General features: G+C 29.3%; 1 pseudogene; it reads left to right on the top strand.

Moving 5' to 3' along the window:
- LOC142317991 (TATA-binding protein-associated factor 172-like) overlaps window positions 1-19,350 on the top strand; it is a 128,507-nt pseudogene that overhangs the window by 75,192 nt on the left and 33,965 nt on the right.

Genomic DNA, 19,350 nt, shown 5'->3' on the forward strand with positions numbered 1-19,350 from the left:
AAAAATTATAAATAATGAAATATTTTCAAATGATAAGTTAAGAAGATAAATAAACATTTATAATTAATAAATGTAGTAAGTATGTCCATAAGTGTGAAGTATGTATTCATTCAAATGTATTGGGGGGCTAATATCAAACAAATGATTACTTAATCATTTACATGATTTTTGATATTGTTAGAAAGCTCAAACAAATATTACTTATTTTTACTTATTTTCATAAAATTATTATTAATTTTATATAAAAAATTATTTACCATATTGAATGTCCAATTTTTATGTTCTTGGATGTTTTTGTAAATGCATAAATTATTACACTATATTTTATTTCTTCAGTAAAAATATTACTTTCATTGTCAGAAATATCACTTTGTAAATTAAGTTTGATTCACAAAAATACTAAATATTAAAAAAAAAAATTAAAAATATTTGACAGATAGCCAACAAAACAATAAACAAAATAAACAATAGTAATAGTAAACAAGGATAATGCTTAAGTTTTATTTTACCACTTGTAGTAAGTTAATGGATTTTAGTTCTACAGACCTCCAGAATACAGGTAAAACTCCATCATTTGTTTTCTTTAATAAATTACAGAAACAGAACAATATTTTTTTTTATTAATGAGATTTGATTTTTATAATTAAAGATAAAGTAATTTTGTAAGGTGTGCCTGAATATTCTGAAGCTTTATTGGAAATATTGGACATCTCTACTATTTTATCTAAATAATACTGCTTATGTCTACTGACTAATTTTTGTTTCAATTTCACAGTTATCCATTAACCCCTTAATGGTTCTTTATTTTAACAGAAAATCATATTATTATACCCTTTTGTTTTCACTAAATCTTTGTTATTTTGCCCATGTTTTTTACACATTTTTTATTTATGCAATGAAATATGACAAAAAAAAAACTAATTTAAGGACCTGTTTATTTACTTTTACTCATGCAATGTAAAAAATAATATTTAAAAGTTCATTTATATCATTATCATTTACATGTGATGAATAGGCCATTTTTTACTAATAAACATCACTTAACAATACCTTATTGTCATTTCAATAGCATTGTAAAACATTAGTAATTAATTCAAGTAGTAACACAAAGATCATTTAATCATATAAAAAATTCAAGATTGTTTACTCACACAGTCAGTAACTCTGTTATTTCATATTTACATATGTCACATCCACAGACACAAACGGTTAGAGATAAAAATATGACTGAAAATTACACAAAAATAATAATAAAATTATAGAAACAATAAATTACACAAAGAAATAATAAAACTAACACATATGTAACTTAAGGAATGATCAAAACAACGAAAACAAATGCATGATGACAACTGTTCAATAACAGCTTGTTATGAAACAAGACATAGAATAGAGAGCCAATATGCTACTAGCACGTCACTGTTAAATTAGCGTAAAAATGGAACTAGACCCACACACATTGCAGTAACTCGTCAAAAAACAGAATAAAATGGCTCAATTCATAATGATAAAATATTTCTTCAGAGACACTTTTCAGCAAAAAAGTGGATGATGAATTATTTTGTCAAGGACAATTTTTATCAGGGTAGTTAATGATGAGTTATCTCATTAAAAACTGGTAAGAGGTAAAATACCTGATTGATGATAACTGTTTTATCAATAAAAATGCAGATTTAGTTTTAAATTTTAATTTGTGTGCCATTTTTTGACATCTTATATTTATACATTTATTTTACTACCTTTAAGCATAGCCCTTCTTTCTTGGAATTAGTCTTTTTTGATAATCTTTCTTGAAATAAATGTAAGAATTATGCCAAACACTGTTCACATCTTTAAAAATTTGATATCATTATCATCAGTTATTTATCAAATAATTTTTTTTATGATTTTAGTTCTGGTTAAAAATATTGTCAGTTTATTAATGCATCACTAATTTTTTAGATGGAGGAGTTGCATCAGCTATGGTTAGAAGATGTATCTCTAAGATTAGTTTGTGTTCTTGCATTGGATAGGTTTGGTGATTTTGTTTCTGACCAAGTTGTTGCTCCAGTCAGAGAAACGTGCTCTCAAGTTTTAGGTCAGTAAATAAAACTCAGTTGGGAAGTTTAAAATAAGCTTTAATAAATCTTTATCTATCTATTATCTGTAACCAAATGTGTTAAAAGGAAAATAATCTATACTACAGTTGTTAATTGGTACCAATCAGCATCACAATTTGCATGAAATAGTTATCAAACAATTTGTTTTAATTACATTAAAACTCTTAGTATATAACAATTGATACATGATACATAATACATATATCAATACATGATATTGATACATAATGGCAGACAGTTGATGCCATTTTCTGCCCAAAAACCAAAATAGTTTCAAACCCACAAAGTGAAATATTGAAAGCTGTGATTAAAATAGAAAACATGCATAAAAAATTATTTTTATGAAAGATTGAATAAAATTATTAAAAATTGTCATAAAAATATTTTATAATTAAAATACATTTGAAGATAAGTGTAATAATCAATAACCATTAATAGGTAATGTAAATGTTGTAAGCAAATATAAATTTAGTTTCTGATAATTATTTAGCGATATTGTTCAAAAGCACTGAAAAAATCAAAAGAAATGATACGCATATTTTATATTAAATTAATAAATTTGATTATCGATTTCACTAACTTTTTTTTAAATTTATTTATTTTCATTTTGATGAAACTCATATTCAATGGCCTATAAGTTACACTGGTTACAAGCCATTTAAAAATTAAATAATGAAACAGAATTAAATAGATTTAATATTTGTGAAGCCAACTTATACTCATTTGCTGGCTAAAGAATTGTGCTGTTAGTTGTATGGTTTTTCTTCTTGCATTTTTTTTTTGTAATTAAAATCATGCATGCAATAGTCTCTTGCTTCAGATGATCAGATGCCACTTTCTACATACTGTATTTTATTACTAAACTTGTGGTAATAAAAATTTTGTTTGTCATATTATAGAATAAAAAACCAAACTTTGGCTTATTTCAGGGAATCCAAAATCTGAGGCACGACTTCTTATTTAATTTACTTAAAGGAAATTTTTAATTGAGGAACAATTCTTGTATAATATTTATAATATTATTTGTCTTCTCTTTTTTCTTCCTAAATAGATTTTTAGCAATTGACCCCCAAAGGGGAAGACTTGTGTTGATCCCAGTCGCCACATCACCCTCTCCATTCCTAGCCCTGATGGGATTTTCTGGAGGTCATCTTTTAGACCTAAACCTGATAACACAGTCATCATTTTGGCCTCTGTCATGATACCACTGATGCAAATGTCTTGGCAAACATTTCAATCGTTGTTTTTACACAACTTACTACTGCCTTCATATAGCCTCTTGCAACCTCAACCAGCTACCATAACTTATAACCCTCAACTATCAAATTAACCAATTCACAGAAGTCTGATCCCTGCACTTTCCTCTAACACCAAATGTTTCACACTATAATGTTTCCTATATCTAACTTCAATTAGAGTGCACCCTTGAGACTTGATTGAGTCTAACACCAAAAATATTATCCCCATATCAACAAAACAAGTATTGATGGAAACAACAATAATTTTGTCCTACAATTACTCTTAAGTTCTCTTGATTTACTTAAAAATCAAGAAACAGATTCACAAATTTAATGATCTAATAAAACATAGCCTATCTCTGCTCTGGTACACTTTTGGGAGCGAGATTAATGCCTACACCCTCCCATATCGCAGTTCCATCACAGAGTACTCTGCAAATCTATTCTCATCCTAACAGTGAATATCTCAGCTAACTGGGGCTTGATGCCAAAACACCTGCATTGACAAAGTAAGTTCTCAGGCAGCCAGCCTCCCAGGTTGCTATTCTATCTATTCATTTATAATAGCATCATACCTTCTTAGCCATCCTCCTCAGGGCTAAGAATCTAAGGAAGCCAGCAATTATATTCCATCAATTTTGGTTTTCCAGTGTTCTTGCAGATCAAAACCAGAATTGATCCTCGCAAGCTCTCTAGCTCCTTTGGTATGTTCAGCTTTATACCTGGGGCAGACGTATAAGTCATGGTGCACATCATCAGTGACATTTCACTCCGGACACAAGCCTGAATCAATCAAACCAGATCTGGCCTACCTATCTCGAAAAGCACCATGTTTAGAAAGAAACTGTAAAATGCTGATTGGAGGAAATTCACCTAACTATCTGCATACTTTTCACATCAGGAAAAATACCATACATGTAATGGTCATTGGACAATTCAGTCCACCTGACCTACCATAAATGGAAACCTTGGTCGTCTATTTCTTTTATGCGCCCAGGGTAAGTTGTCCTACCTTCTTGCCATCATAACATAATTGGTGCTCAGTTGCAACGATATCAATAGAAATAACAAGGACTGTCTCTCGAGAAACAGTCTTGTAGGTACCAATCACAGATAGCAATAAAAGAACACTGGGCTGTCAACAAAATATTCCTATAACATTTGTAGCTCATTCAATGATCCCAAACAAGTGCATACAGCATTATAGCTTTGCATACACTCTTATATAGAACACGAATGGTTCTAAAATAAGCTCCCGATCGGGATGAATGCTCTCCGAACACTGAAGAAAGCAGAACAAACTTTTTTGGCAGCACATTGAAAGTGCTCCTTGAATAGAAAATTCTCATCAAGGATAACATCTAAATACTTCAGCAGCAGGACATACCTAATTCGATCTCATGCAACTGATACAAGAGATCGTTGTATAACAGTTAGCCTGCCCTTCAGCAACATCATCGTTATTTTCTCTGGACTAAACTGCATCTTATGTTGCAAACTCCATAACAGGAGTATCTTGCAAGCCTGGGCTTCCCTAAATTCAATCTCGTACCTCAAATCTCCTTTAACCAGCGAAAGCCCATCATCCACATATGCAATGATATTGCATCCACTTGGTAGGCTCAACCGCATCAAAGAATTGAATTCAACAACCCAGAGCAGAGGTCCTAAAACACCACCCTGCAGACAACCTTTAGATAGTGTTTTTCCTACTTATGAGATAACGTCCTGATTGCTAAAATAACTATATAACACATTCAGCTTATTCTGCATACAATCATGTTTCTGCAGCTGAAATAGGAAAGAGGGTCACCACTAATTATTAAAAGCCCCTGATATGTTCAAAAAGATACCTGAGACATAGTCACTGGAAGAAACAATGTTGATAATAGTATCTTTCATGCCCCTGCCTGGGCGAAAACCACATTGTTTATCCTTCAACAACTTTCTAAAATTCAGTCTATTAATAATATGAAGATACAAAACCTTCTCAAAAACTCCTCAAAAAATTTGCCAATTCCTCCTTTAAAGTTGGCCTTAATGTCATGAAATTTCCCCTTTTTCTACAGCTAAAGAAAGCTTTGAAAAGGAGGTGATTTTTGCTCAATTACTAAAATTTCATACTAATAATAAACATTTGAGGCTTTTGAAAAACTGCTTTCTAGTAAAATTTAAATCAAACAGATGATTGTGTAAGTGTGTGAAGTTGTAAAGAGAAAACTGAATAGAATAAATTCCAAAAGATCAGATGATGCAATAAAAAAAGATTTTCCACCAATTTATGAATTAAATTACATCTCCTAGATATCTAATTTAAAAATCCAGTTTTTTTACTTTCATGTATGTGTGCACTTAACAGGTTCAGTTGTACATCTGATGAGTAGAGATGGTGTAGAAAAAGTGCTAAATGTATTAATGCAATTACTAAAACATACAGAATGGGAAGCAAGACATGGTGGACTTCTTGGACTTAAATATCTACTTGCTGTACGACAGGTATGGAAGTGTATTAAAATATGTTTGCAGTTACAATTTTTTTTTTCAGTTTGATGTAAAATAATTTTATGTTTATAACTAGCAACCCAGTTGCGGCTTCACCTGTACTATATGGTTGTTGGCATTTCCCGTGACGCTCAGGGGTGTTTAGCCAGCCAAGTCCAAACACCCTTCCCATCTGGAATGGAACACCCCCAGTGTTCATTAAACTCATGCTTGTGAGAATGTTAATGATAAATAAAAATTAAAGCCTCTTCAGTTTATAAAAAAATATCAACTGTATTGTAATTTCTTCAGAGCTACAGTTTGATCTGTACAAGAACCACTAATTGGTTTTTAGATTTCCCATTGCAGCTTTGCTCATGAAATACATAATCAGAATTGCAAACATAAAGTACCATCACAATGTTACCAAATCTCATGATTGATTAATGGTGGTAGCATAAAATGACAAAAATCTAAAAAAAAAAAAACAATTTATTTTTTAATTCATAAAAAATTAAAATTCAATACCCAAAAATGGTTTTTTAGATATTTATCTGAAGAGTATTTGCAAGCTCAAATCAAGTAAATATAATACTTGGAAATGGGGAAAATTTGCAAACATTATTCAACATTTGTTTTACCTTTCTTCAGCCAAACTAAGAAATTTCTCTTACTCCAAGAATCAGGTTGATAACTTCATTTGTTACCAAAAAAAGAGTAAATTTCATTATTACTCCATTCTAACCCTTTAAACTCTAAATTTCAAAAAATCCTTTCTTAGTTTGCACTTACACCATAAGAAGAACATATATCCAAATTTTCATTAATTAATCTTCAGTAATTTTTTCTGGGCATTGATCATGAATCACTCTGGTATTTAAGTGAAAATTTTATAACATTTTTAATAAAATGTATGGAGTCATGTAATGTTTCCATAAAATGTATGCAGTGCTAGTCAGAAACCTGTAGTTTTTATGCCTATGCTGTACTCTAGCTGAGCTGGTTAATAAAATTTGGCATATTTTACATAAGGACTTATTCTGTCCCTATAAAATTCAAGATATTAATACATTTTGGGAACAAAACTACAAAAACTGCAAATTTCCGTGGAATTTTTTTACAGTTGATTAGTGAAAACCAAAAACTGACACCTAACACCTTGACAAGTGAGAAGCACATTTTCATTTATCAACACTTAATAACCAAAACTTCTGTTAATGGTCTCCCACAAAAGCCACAATACTTCATATGAAACGACTTAACAGTTCTGAAGATGTATGAAGTTATGCACAATCTTGGCATTAGCTATTATTGAACTTATACAATAGAGAAATTCTTATATTAGATACCAATTTAGTTCCTGAACTCATCATTTGGTAAATAAGGAATCATTGTTTTTTGTTTTTTTTTTAGGAGATAGAACTATGAACTGCATCACACAAGTTCCAAAGTAGATTTATAGAATTTGGATTTACAAAATTTAGTCTTTGTGTTCTCAGTATGGGAACATTAATGCAATTCTCTAAATCAGGTGCTCTACAATTCAGGTGCTAAATCATTGAGTCCTGTTGGAAATGAATTCCTATGGAAATTCTGTAAAGAGCGACAGGCGAGTCTCAACAGACTTACTTAAATTACGTTAAAGTCAAGGCCATCTATAGATTTTTTTTTTGGGGCACACAACAAAGATTCATTATTAGCACCTAGAAGCTACATTTCTATAATATACAAACTAGTTATGTAATAACAAACAGTAAATATCACAGATATATTAAATAAATAACAGAAATATAAAAAATAAAATCAAAAAGCACAATATTACAAGCAAAATAGTAAAAATCTTAAACACATTAAAACATTAAATATTTGAATGCAGAGCACAGTCTTAAGAAACAACAAGACATTGGATAACATTGTCATATTGTTCCATATAATACTTCGATGTTAGACCCTAATTTATATTTCCAACGAAGGTGGGCGTTTCTGTTTCTGCCAAACAAAAACAAACTGTTCTTTGAAAGAGAATTGTTTATACAAAGTGTCATACAATTGTTTGTACAAACAGATTAATAATTCAACAGATTTATTAATCTGTTAGTATTCATGACTCATATTTCTATTACATTGCTAAACTGCATTTTGGATTTAAAAACAATTTGATTTTAATATTTTTCTTAATGCAATAGTTGCAGGATGTTAATATTAAAAAAAAATTATTGCCACTGTAATTTAAGTGCTTTTAAATATAAAATTTGTTCATATTTAAAAAATTAAATAAATGAAAAAATTTACTGTGTATTATATAATAATATGTTAGATGCCATAACCATAATGGTTGTAGATCTTTCCAGACCAAAGTTACTCCCAAAAACTTTACAGAAATTATCAAGAATAATGAACACCTACTCTAGGCTTGCTAAGGATAGTACAGAATGAAGCCTGGTGGCTTTTCACAGCTGAACACACTGTTGCATATCAGTACATCAAGTCACTGAAATCTAAATGATGTTCAGCCCTACAGTCATCACCATTTTTCCATCATCACAGTCTAGCCATAATCATCATTACTCAGAAAGAGAAAGGAACTAAGTAGTTATACCTTAGAAGCTTTTTATCATATTTATTGAAAGAATGTGACATTGTAAAGCAACAAGTAGATGTGTGAAACACATCCTACCTGTGGGAAACAATGCATTACATCATCTTCACTAAGTAATTAAGTGACCGATAAAATTTATTTTTTGCAGGTCTGTTATAGTATAAATTATTATGATTTAAAGATGTTTATTATTTATAATATAAATAAAATAAACTTTTTTTTTAAACATTTTATTAAAAACGTTTTAGTAAAACTCATTTTATATTAACGATTAAAGATGCATATTCAGTCTCATTTTACTTTTCATGTAAATTTTTAAATATTTAAATAATGAATATCCGTAAATAAATCATGATTTTCAAGACGGGACCCTTCATTCCACCCCACCTAGATCCTCCCCACCTGTAATGTTACGATCTACCATTTCCGTTTCTCTTTTATTTTACTTAAGCTTGTGCTTAACTATAAATACCTTTTTTTTTACATTATATCTTTTTGTTCTATAAAAGTTATAGAGTTGTTTTCCCTTAATTTTATTCAGTAAAAAATTGTTTTTTAGTATATTTCATTGGTTGTATGTTTTTAACACTTAAAATGTAATGTTTTGCTGTTTTCTATTAAGATCTCTTCAACACTTTTTTTAACTTTATTTTTTAATAAAGTTTTGCTTTATTAGATTAACTTCTTTCTGTAAGCTTTGTGCTCTGAAGTAGAAATTAAAAGATATACTTATATCGAAAATTTTAGTAGAGGTAATTTTAAATTATCACTGCTTTTGCTACGTTATCGAATTACAATGTTAAGAATTATTAAAAAAAAATTGTATTTTTGTTTGAAGTTAATTTTTTTTTACCTTCATTTTGTTGATATCATTTGTTGCCTGTGATCTGACGATCTTAAACCATCAAAATTTGTGGTCTCATTAAAAAACAAGCTTCTGATTATGTAAAGTCATCATCAGTTAACATTCTTTATAAGAAAATCAGTGGGCGATAGGAGCATACATAAGCATACATAATAAAATTAATTGAAAGCATGCCGAAGCTAATCCATAAGTTATTTAAACTAAGGGGATTTATTAATAAAATTCATCCAAAGTAATAGTTTGCCAAAGATGAAATGCTTGGAAGCTAAAATTGCTGGCCTTTTTTTACCATTTACTTATGTTTCAGGGAATTGTGCTATTTTTAAGTACGTAAAGTAATTTAAAATAATTATAATCATTCCATCGTATACTCATAAAACATACAGTAGAGGCTTGATACTTGTACAGAATATTTTTTCTGTAAGCCTGTACTTGATAGGACTATATTTAATACAAATTGGTGATTGCTTTATTATTGGTCTGCTTTAACAAAAATGAAAGTAAAACTTATTTATTAATTCTCGCTATGGCTCCATTTCTCATACTGTAACAGTGGAACATTTATTTATAGAGAAATAGATTAGTTGTTTTCAGAAAATATAACATACATTCTATAACAAGATGTTACAGAGTGCCAGAACATTGCTATTGTTATTTTTTTCTTAAAATACTTATGAATAGTATTATCTACAAAGCATAATCCTAGTTTTGTATGTTCCATAAAAGAGTAGATAAAATTTGAAAAACTTAATGTATAATTAAAAAACTAAAAAGTTATAATACTATTCATGCATAATTCATACTTTGTTGTACTTAGAGAAAAATGTTTAAGTATTTATTTTTTTAGGATCTCATGGAAACACTGTTGCCGATAGCATTTCCATCGGCTCTAACTGGTTTGAGTGATGAAGTAGATGATGTGGGTGCAGTTGCTGCATCTTCTTTAATTCCAGTGGCGTCAACGCTAGTCTCTAAATTACCTCATGAAATACCAGTTATTGTTAAATGTTTATGGGATCTTTTAGCTGACCAGGATGAATTAGCTGCTGCTTGCAATAGTTTTATGGGTTTACTAGCTGCATTACTCAATATACCTGCAACTAAAGATATGATCAGGTAATTTCATAATTATATTTTGATTCTGATAATATATATTTATTTTTTCATTTTAATTTACACAGCACTCTTAGGAATTAAAAGATTTTATACATAAAATTGTATAAAATCAATTATTCAGTACATAGTAGTGTAACAACATTCTATTTCATTTGATATTATTGTAAGTAACAATAAATTGTAAGAGTGTGTATTTCTCATAAAAAGATACTTTGCTAAACTATTTTTTGGTTATTTTAGTAAATTATTGAGAGAATCAACTGCATGCTCATTAATAAAGCCACTAATAAATTCAGCAGCACACATACATCAGTGTAACTGTATCCAATGTTTTTAATTTTAAAGATAAATAGGAATTTTTTTATTAATCTGGAATTTTACTGTACTTTACACCCTTCAATTTCTAAGTTGCTAGATCCTGAGCATTCCAGGTGTGGCACAGCCTTGTGGTTTAAGGAAATGTTCTTCCTTATATTATTAACAATTTAGACACAAATAATATGAATTGACAATAAAATGGCATTGGGATAACAGGGGCAAAATTGATATGGGAATGTTATGGGATTATAATATTTTACAAGAAGCTTTACGTTATATTTATCAAAGAGCACTTATAGAACCAAATTTGGATCTCGTGGAAAAAGTTAGTAATCTAATTTATCAATAAATTTATTTACTTTTTTAGTGGTTTAAGTTATACAATAGTGAAATTATAAAAGAGTTATTTGTAATGTTACCATCAATGGCGCAGTGTGTTTATAATGTAGCCTGAACAATTATAAATTTACAGTAAAAACTCCCCTTTAATTTCATAAATTATATTTTTCCTGTAGCCAGCATTACAGATGTTAGCTATAAAAAGTGATGAAATTTCATAACTGTTCTCTGTTCACATTCATTGCAGTACTTTCATTAAAATTTGGTTAATTTGTAAAAATCACTTTCTTTTATGCTTGCCTGTATATTTATTATGCTAAAAGTACATAATTTAGTTTAATGGGTTTTACATATTCGTAAAACTTATATGTAAAACTTTTTAAGAACTGGATCTTATTAATTAACTGTGTATTTAATAGAACTATTGCTAACCATGGATGGAAACATTTTACTAATTTGCAAAATTGTAGTGCAGGTATTTTAGTAAGTACAAACAACTTAGAGAAACAGTTTTGAGATTTTATTGAATTAATTAGTTGTAGTTATTGAAGAGTTAGATTTTATCATATAATTCTGTAACAGTTTTGATGAATATTTTGTTAACCTCATCTTTACCTCAGATCAACACAAAAGATTAGAGCTTCTAATTATTCTGAGAGCTATTCTCTTTAAAGCTATACTTATTACTTTCTCTTTTTTTATATTAAGCACTTAAGCATACAAGATGTTTGGTTTCAAATAAAATGTGCTTCCTTCCGTTAGGACTACGGATGAATTCAAAGAAGAGTTTTTGCCTGTATGAAAAAATCTGTATACAACTTTTCACAACAGACTGGTGTAAAATACACATCTTGCTGTAATTATTCATGATTTAAATTTGAAAATACATCTTTTATCAACTCTTTCTATTTAGCCTCCAGAACCACCATAAGGTATTACTATAGAGGATGATATGTATGAATGTAAATGAAGTGAAGTCTTGTATAGTCTCAGGTCATCCATTCCTGAGATGTGTGGTTAATTGAAACCCAACCACCAAAGAACACCAGTATCCTCGATCTAGTGTTCAAATCCGTATTAAATTAACTGCCTTTACTAGAATTTGAATCTTAGAACCCTCGACTTCAAAATCAGCTGATTTGTGATGATGAGTTAACCACTAGATCAGCCCGGTGGACTTATCTTGTATCAACTGTCAACAACTAAAGAAAACATACAAACCAAAATGTCTTAATTAATGGAACTAGCTTCTCAAAAACATTATTGATAAACAGATAAACCTGATGCTATATTTCACATCAGACAAAGCATGATTTCATTTACCTGGGCATTTTAATTCACTAGCATGCATTTCTACAGTTTTTACAAAAGAACAAACTGTCATAAGCATGGCATCTTTGTTCCTCATATATATGTAGTTGCGATTTTTTTCCTTCGGGGCTATTTGAAGTATTGAGTTTATGAAAGATCCTCGTACTGTCAATGAACTGAAGATGGAACATTCAGCAAGAAGTCGATGCCATTGACAAAGTTTTGTGTCTGATGATTCTCAATATGATCATTTTTTCACAAAAGTACATTACTGTTTAGGGCACTCGCTTCAAATATCCTTTGTAAAAATAAGATGTATATCTAACTTTTGTTAATGTAAATACAGAATTTAATTGATTTTACAATTTTATTTTTGTTATTTCATTTATAAAATATTATATGTTGCAACTCTTTTAATCTGTAGCCATTTCGTTTTAAGTTGCTCACCTTGTATGTGTTTTATTAAAAACATATTTTTTAGAAATTAAGATGTACGAGGGCTATTTTTTAAGTAAAGTCTGATCAGCTGTAGCTATGTAAATTTTGCATGACTGTTGAAAAGCGCATGCACCAGGCTCTCAGCATACCTTGTAGAAATGCAGATGCCATTTGCAGTTATAGCATCACTGTGTATGGTTGTGTTGTAAAGTTAAAATATTCCAAATAATTAAGTGGCCTGCAGCCCCTTTCAGTAGCAGACATTCATCACCAAATATGTGAGGCTTATGGGCCTCACATATCTATACATGAGCTACATCAAAGTGCATAAATGGGTAAAACTGTTCAAGGATGGGTGGAATAATGTCCATGATGAACTGCGATCAGCCCAATTTGGTGCATGAAGTTGACACAAAAATTCATGAAGCGATTCACAATTTCGTCTTTGTCGCTGACATTCTCAAAAGTTTCAATGTCAGTGCTATATTATTATTGAAATCTTGCAGTTCAAAAAACTGTGCTCATGATTGGTTCCCAGGCTGCTCTCTGAAGAACACCAAAAAAAGGTGAATAGATAGTGCTTTAACACTTTTGATCCAGTACAGTGAGGAAAGAGTTGAACTTTTGAACCACATTGTCATAGGAGACGCGCCATGGGTTTCTCACATCACTCCAGCATCAAAGTGGCAGTCAGTGGAATGGCAACACAACATCTCCAGTCAAAGTGAAAGCTAAACAGACAATGTCAACACGCAAGATTATGGCAACAGTGTTTTGGGATAGACTAGATGCCCTGTTATTTGATTTTACGCCCAAAGGACAACAATAAACTTAGCTGTGTATTGTGAGACATTGACGAAGCTTTGGCATGCCATACATAAAAAGCAAAGTGGCCTACTGTCATCTGGAGTTTTGTTGTTGCCTGATAATGCATGTCACATTCTACTGCACAAACTCTAGAGTTAATCAGATCTTTTGGATGGGATCAAATAGATTACCCACCGAACAGCCCGGATCTTGTGTTAAAGAGTTATTACCTTTTCTGCTACCTGAAGGAGTTTCTCGGCAGTCAGAGGTGACACCGGTGAAGAAGTGAAAACAACCGTTGAAAAATGGTTGTCTTCACAGGTTGCGATGACATGGGCATAAACAGTTTAGTAAAACGCTATGATAAATGTTTAAACAAACGAGGTAACTATGTAGAAAGGTAGTAATGTAAAGTGTAAAGATTGAGTGAAATAAAAAACGTTTTTTGACAATCTTTAGTAGTTTTGTTTTATTAAAAACACAGACCTTACTTAAAAAATAGCCCTCGCATATCAGTTTCTTATATCAGTGGTAAGCAAACCTTTCTGTATTTTATTTCTTTTTAAATATATTTTAATCATACATTTTAATGAAGCTGAAGCACAATATGAAAAAAGAGAAAGTAATAATAATAATATTAACCAGTAAAGTACTAAACTTACTTAACCATTAAAGTATTATCTACAGAACTAATTTTACCACCTTAAAATTAGTTCTGCAGATAATTATATTCTACTACTAGGATGTAATTTGCTAGGTTATTTATTTTATGGTTTTATTTGAAGTGGGTTACTGCTAAGTTCTTAGGTTTTTCCGTAGTTTTATTATGAAAGATTTAGCTACTAAAAAATAAAGCTTTATTAAAATTACTAATTTATTTTTATATTAATTATTCTCAGTCTGTTTATTTATTTTGTTTTTTTCAGGTATGGAATAATCTGGTTGTTAATAGTAAACTGGATAATTTATTAATGGCATCTTGTCCATTTGTTAGTACATGGTTATGTCTAGCCATGCAGCCATTTAAAATACCATATGATCCATCTTTACTTATTCATGCAAAAACCACTGCCAGGGTAAGTGTAATCATTTTAGCTATACCTTGAAAAAATGTTAAAATATCATTCTTAAATTTCTTAATAAAAGGTTATGTTTATGACAAATTACAAATTTTAATTTATTTTTCAGGATCAAAAAGTTAGAAATCGTAATAGAACATTTCATACTTTAGAAACAGTTGGTCTCACACCAAACTGTGAGATTAAACATTTCATTGGTGGTTCTGAAACAACTCCAATTGCAATACGAGAAAAAAATGCTGTTTTAGCTAGATGTATGGCTTCAAGAATGCATGGTTAGTTCACTTAAATAATTATTTGTTTTCTATTGGTTATAAGCATGACCAGTAATTCTTAAATAGAACTATTCATAAATATAAGCTTATTCTTAAATACGATTGTTGTTGTTATTATTATTACTATTATTATTAAGACTAGTTTTTTCCATTTTGCTGTGTCATGATAAAATGATTGTATGAATGACAATCACTTTCATAGGTACTGCAAAAAATATTAGATGGCTTAATTCTTAGAATAATGAAAAGGGAAATGCAGAAAAATCATGCCTTAAAGAAATTAAAATAGTTTTAATACAAAATTAAGATTATATGTTTAATATTATATGAAATTTAAACCACCAAAACACAGTAAATAGATAAGTTAAACTTACCACATTAATCCAACAATTGATCTTCGCAGAATCCCACATCTTCAGCTGGTATTTAATTCTATAATTACATTAAAAATAAATTGTTGTAAATTTTGAATTTATGAGAAGCAGACTTTGTATATTTATCCATAATAATTTCAAATTTTATAAAACAGTAACATTTTTGACAAAAATGTCATTTATTGATGTGAAATATGGGCACTTAAGAAAAGGAAAGGTTGCATGGTATTTGAAATGTGGGCCTGGAGAAGATTAATAATACAAGCAAAATGAAAAATTAAGAAATAATGGGTAGAAAAAACTTCAGAATATGAATGCTTAACTGGCTGAGACATATGTTTAGAGAAGAAGAATTGATTAAAACAGTCACTAAAAGGATCATCAGGGTAGAAGGTATAAAAAAGAAAGGCCAACAAATAGTAAAAATTTTATCTAAAAGGAAATTGTAACTGTTATGGTAGAAGGAACCTGCCTCAAGGAGATTATTATGATAATGAAAGCCACACTTAAGCTACACTGCAAAAGAAATTTTCTACCTGCATTTATGAAATAAAACAAATGGTTAAAAACTATAAAATTATACAATCTTGCTATGAGTGTCAAATTTAAAAATCTGCATTGTAAAATAGCATTGAATTGTTAAAGTAGACGTATTACACTGTTTTATTTTTGAGTTTCTGTTGTATAAATATAGATAGAAAATTTTTTTAATGCTTCCTAGTTTTTCCTTTTTCTTTCATTTTTGTTTTTAAGTAAATAACAAACAGAAACTTCAGCCATGCAACTTGTAAGAAGTATAAAATGACTGTTAGATTCCTTCTTTAAGAATTTATTTTTCCTTTTAAATAATTTTCTTAAAATTTTAATTTGTTTTTATTGAGGACATATTTTACGGTTTGTTTTTTTCTTCTGCAGGTAAAAAACTGATTCTGTGTAGAATCTGTTTAACAAAATTTGATCATTGGTCACTTCTATAGAAATCACTGCCTTATGGTAGTATGTGAATTATATAAAATTACTTACATAAAAAATTATGAAAATAGACAGTATATGAAATATGTGGCTAAAGGTATGCTTTACAAAGAATTGCACCCCAAAAAAAATCAACATATGAAAGTTATAATTTAAAAAAAAAAGATTTGTTACTGCCTGAATTAAAAATTTAGTGTATACTTGGCCCAGCCAATGTATGAGCTTGTGATGTCACAAGCAGCATGTGTATTACTACTCGGCCTGAAAACATCAACTCCCTCATATGAAATTGAAGTATTACTTATTATCATACGTACTCTTAATAACTATCAGATAGATAGTTTCAGTTTTACACCATTTGAAACTAACTCTTTCAAAATAACAGCTAAAGTTGCCTTTAAAATCAATAGATGACTGAAGTTCTTGCTTTATTTTTTTTAAAGTACGTAATTCATTCTTCTTTGAATGAAATCCATTAACTGTTTTTTTAACTACACCTAAATCAAAACTGTCCAGTCCACTGACAGGTTTCAAATGTCGTTTATATTTTTTTGGCTTGCTAAAAGAACATGATTGAGATGTTGACTGAAGAATCATGTCTTTTTTTTCTCTTCAGAGTTTTTGAACCTGTGTTCTTGATATCCCACAAGCAGCAGCAGTTCTTTCTTTGCATTTTTGAATGCCAATTATATGTTTGTCATCAATTAATTTACCTACTTTTAGAGCTTCTGTTTTCATAAAATCATAAATGTTATTGATAATTTCATGTATTTGACTCCAAAGTTTTTTTTTCTTAACCGCAGATTTAAATTCTGCCATAACAAACTGCACTAACTCATGTACAAAAATAAAACAAAAAATAATATATTACAAAAAAATTCGAAAAAAATGAATAATTATAAAATATTATGACTCCACAAAAACACTATCTGAATACCTTCACTGAACACAATATAAACTGGACTAAAGTGTGTTTCTTTATACAAACATTGTGTACTATGAATGGTGGATCTAAGTGTAATCGTGATGAAAGACATCATTTCTAACTGCATGTTTAAATTTTTGTAGGCCTGTACATAATATCAATCAGAGCATTAGTCATTCGTTAAGGAATTGTTATTGTTTACAGGATTGAGTCATAAGCATTTTTATACATGTAATCAACTCAAGTGGAAAGAATTGAACACGCAACAAAAATGTATTGCTTGAGCCCCTGTATTGTTTGCAAATCAAAAAATGAAATAAAATTAATTGCGTGTCAAAATAAAGTTTTGGAAAACAATAGTATAATCAGATGTCAGTACATGAAATCACAAGCTCGTAGATTCACTGGGGCAACTATAAAGCCAGATTTTTTAGTAGTTTCTGATTTATTTTGTATTAACAATTTGCTCAGCCAAGATCAGATTAAAACTAAAGTTGAAATTAAACATTTACTTGCATTTGATTAAATTATATATATTTATTTTGTTACATTTTTTTTATCTAAATATTTATTGTGTTGCAGGTCTTCTTTCATGTTATATTGTTAAGCCAGCTCCTGGTGTTATATATACTCCTAATATGGATGCACCAATAGATTGTTATGTAAAAGTACTTCTAGCACATCTTAATTCAAAATCAGCTTTGCAAAGAATGGTAACCGGTTTAGTTATCACAGAATGGGGTCGTCTTGAACGTCCTGTACCGTGTCCTGATTCTCTTACATCTCGTTTACATTGCACATTAAATGAAAATGTTTACTTTGATGAGATATCAGTTTCATTTATACGTTTACTCCAAGAGGCTAAAGATTTTGTAGCTATGCTTAAACATTATAAGATTCCATTTGATAAGGATTTATTTGAAAAGGTAAATCTAAGTTTTTTTTATTATTAATTATTTGAGTGTTTTGATGCTATTTTATTCTTATTTGTTGTTTTGTGTTAATCTTTTAATTTCAATGTAATTACTACGTTCTCATCATGAACCATCCGTTACATTTATTCATACATTTGCTTTTTTACCTTTTTTTACTATATTTTTTTACCCTTTATTCAAATATAAATATATATTATAAATAAACTAAAACTGTAGATTTTAATAAATAGCTCTATCTGTTACATCTTAAATCCAGTTCATTTCATAACTTTTTAATTTCTGATTTTCAACATTCTTCTGTAACATTAACATCACAAGCATATTATTTTCTTTTCTGATAATTTCCCAGTTATCAATGTTTTATTACCAAGAAGTGTTAGAAATATTTCTAATATATTAAAAATTAACTATATTAAAATTAATAGTAATAAAAATTTGACTTTTTTAAATTGCATGCTTTAATAAATAAAGTATTCATGATTTACTGCTCTACCTCTTCACAGTTGTTGGTACAAAAAATAATGAGTACAACAGTATTGTGGATTCAACATGCAGGAAGAAACTATCTTACCTGCAGTTCAAGTCTAACAACAAACATGATTAACTTTGTTTAAGAACAAATTAATTATGACTGTTTTTAAGATTGTAATATTAAACCGGTTCTCTCATCAACCTATAATTATTTAGTAATCATAAAATTGCTTTACTGATAAGATTTGAAAACCCCAGTCTGAATTAGTTTTAGCCATGCCTATGAATACTTTGTTTCCATTTTCTTTCTTCATTTTAGTTTTTGTTAGGCCATATTAAATTTTATAAAAGAAGTTTTTAATGAATTGTTATTTAAATGGAGATGTTGTTAGATCTAAGGAAATATACCATTAAAACTAGTTCAGAGTTGTAAAACGTTTTCGTACAGAACTGTTTAAAAAAAAACATAACTCTTGTATACAAGAAACTATTCATCTACAAGAAAAATGAAACAAATTGTCTAATTGTCCTGGTAATATTAAGTATTTACTTTAGCAAATCCTTCAAAAAAGTGTAATTTGTTCTTTAGTAAATTCATCTTTGGATATGGTACAAGTTTCAGTAATTTGCATGGGGAAAATGTATAAACTTCATTTAAGTTGAAATTAGTAATTAAAAATAAACTTGTGTAGATTTTCAGAAGAAATA

This window comes from Lycorma delicatula, chromosome 1 (genome assembly GCF_047948215.1).
Source record: "Lycorma delicatula isolate Av1 chromosome 1, ASM4794821v1, whole genome shotgun sequence".
Lineage (NCBI taxonomy): Eukaryota > Metazoa > Arthropoda > Insecta > Hemiptera > Fulgoridae > Lycorma > Lycorma delicatula.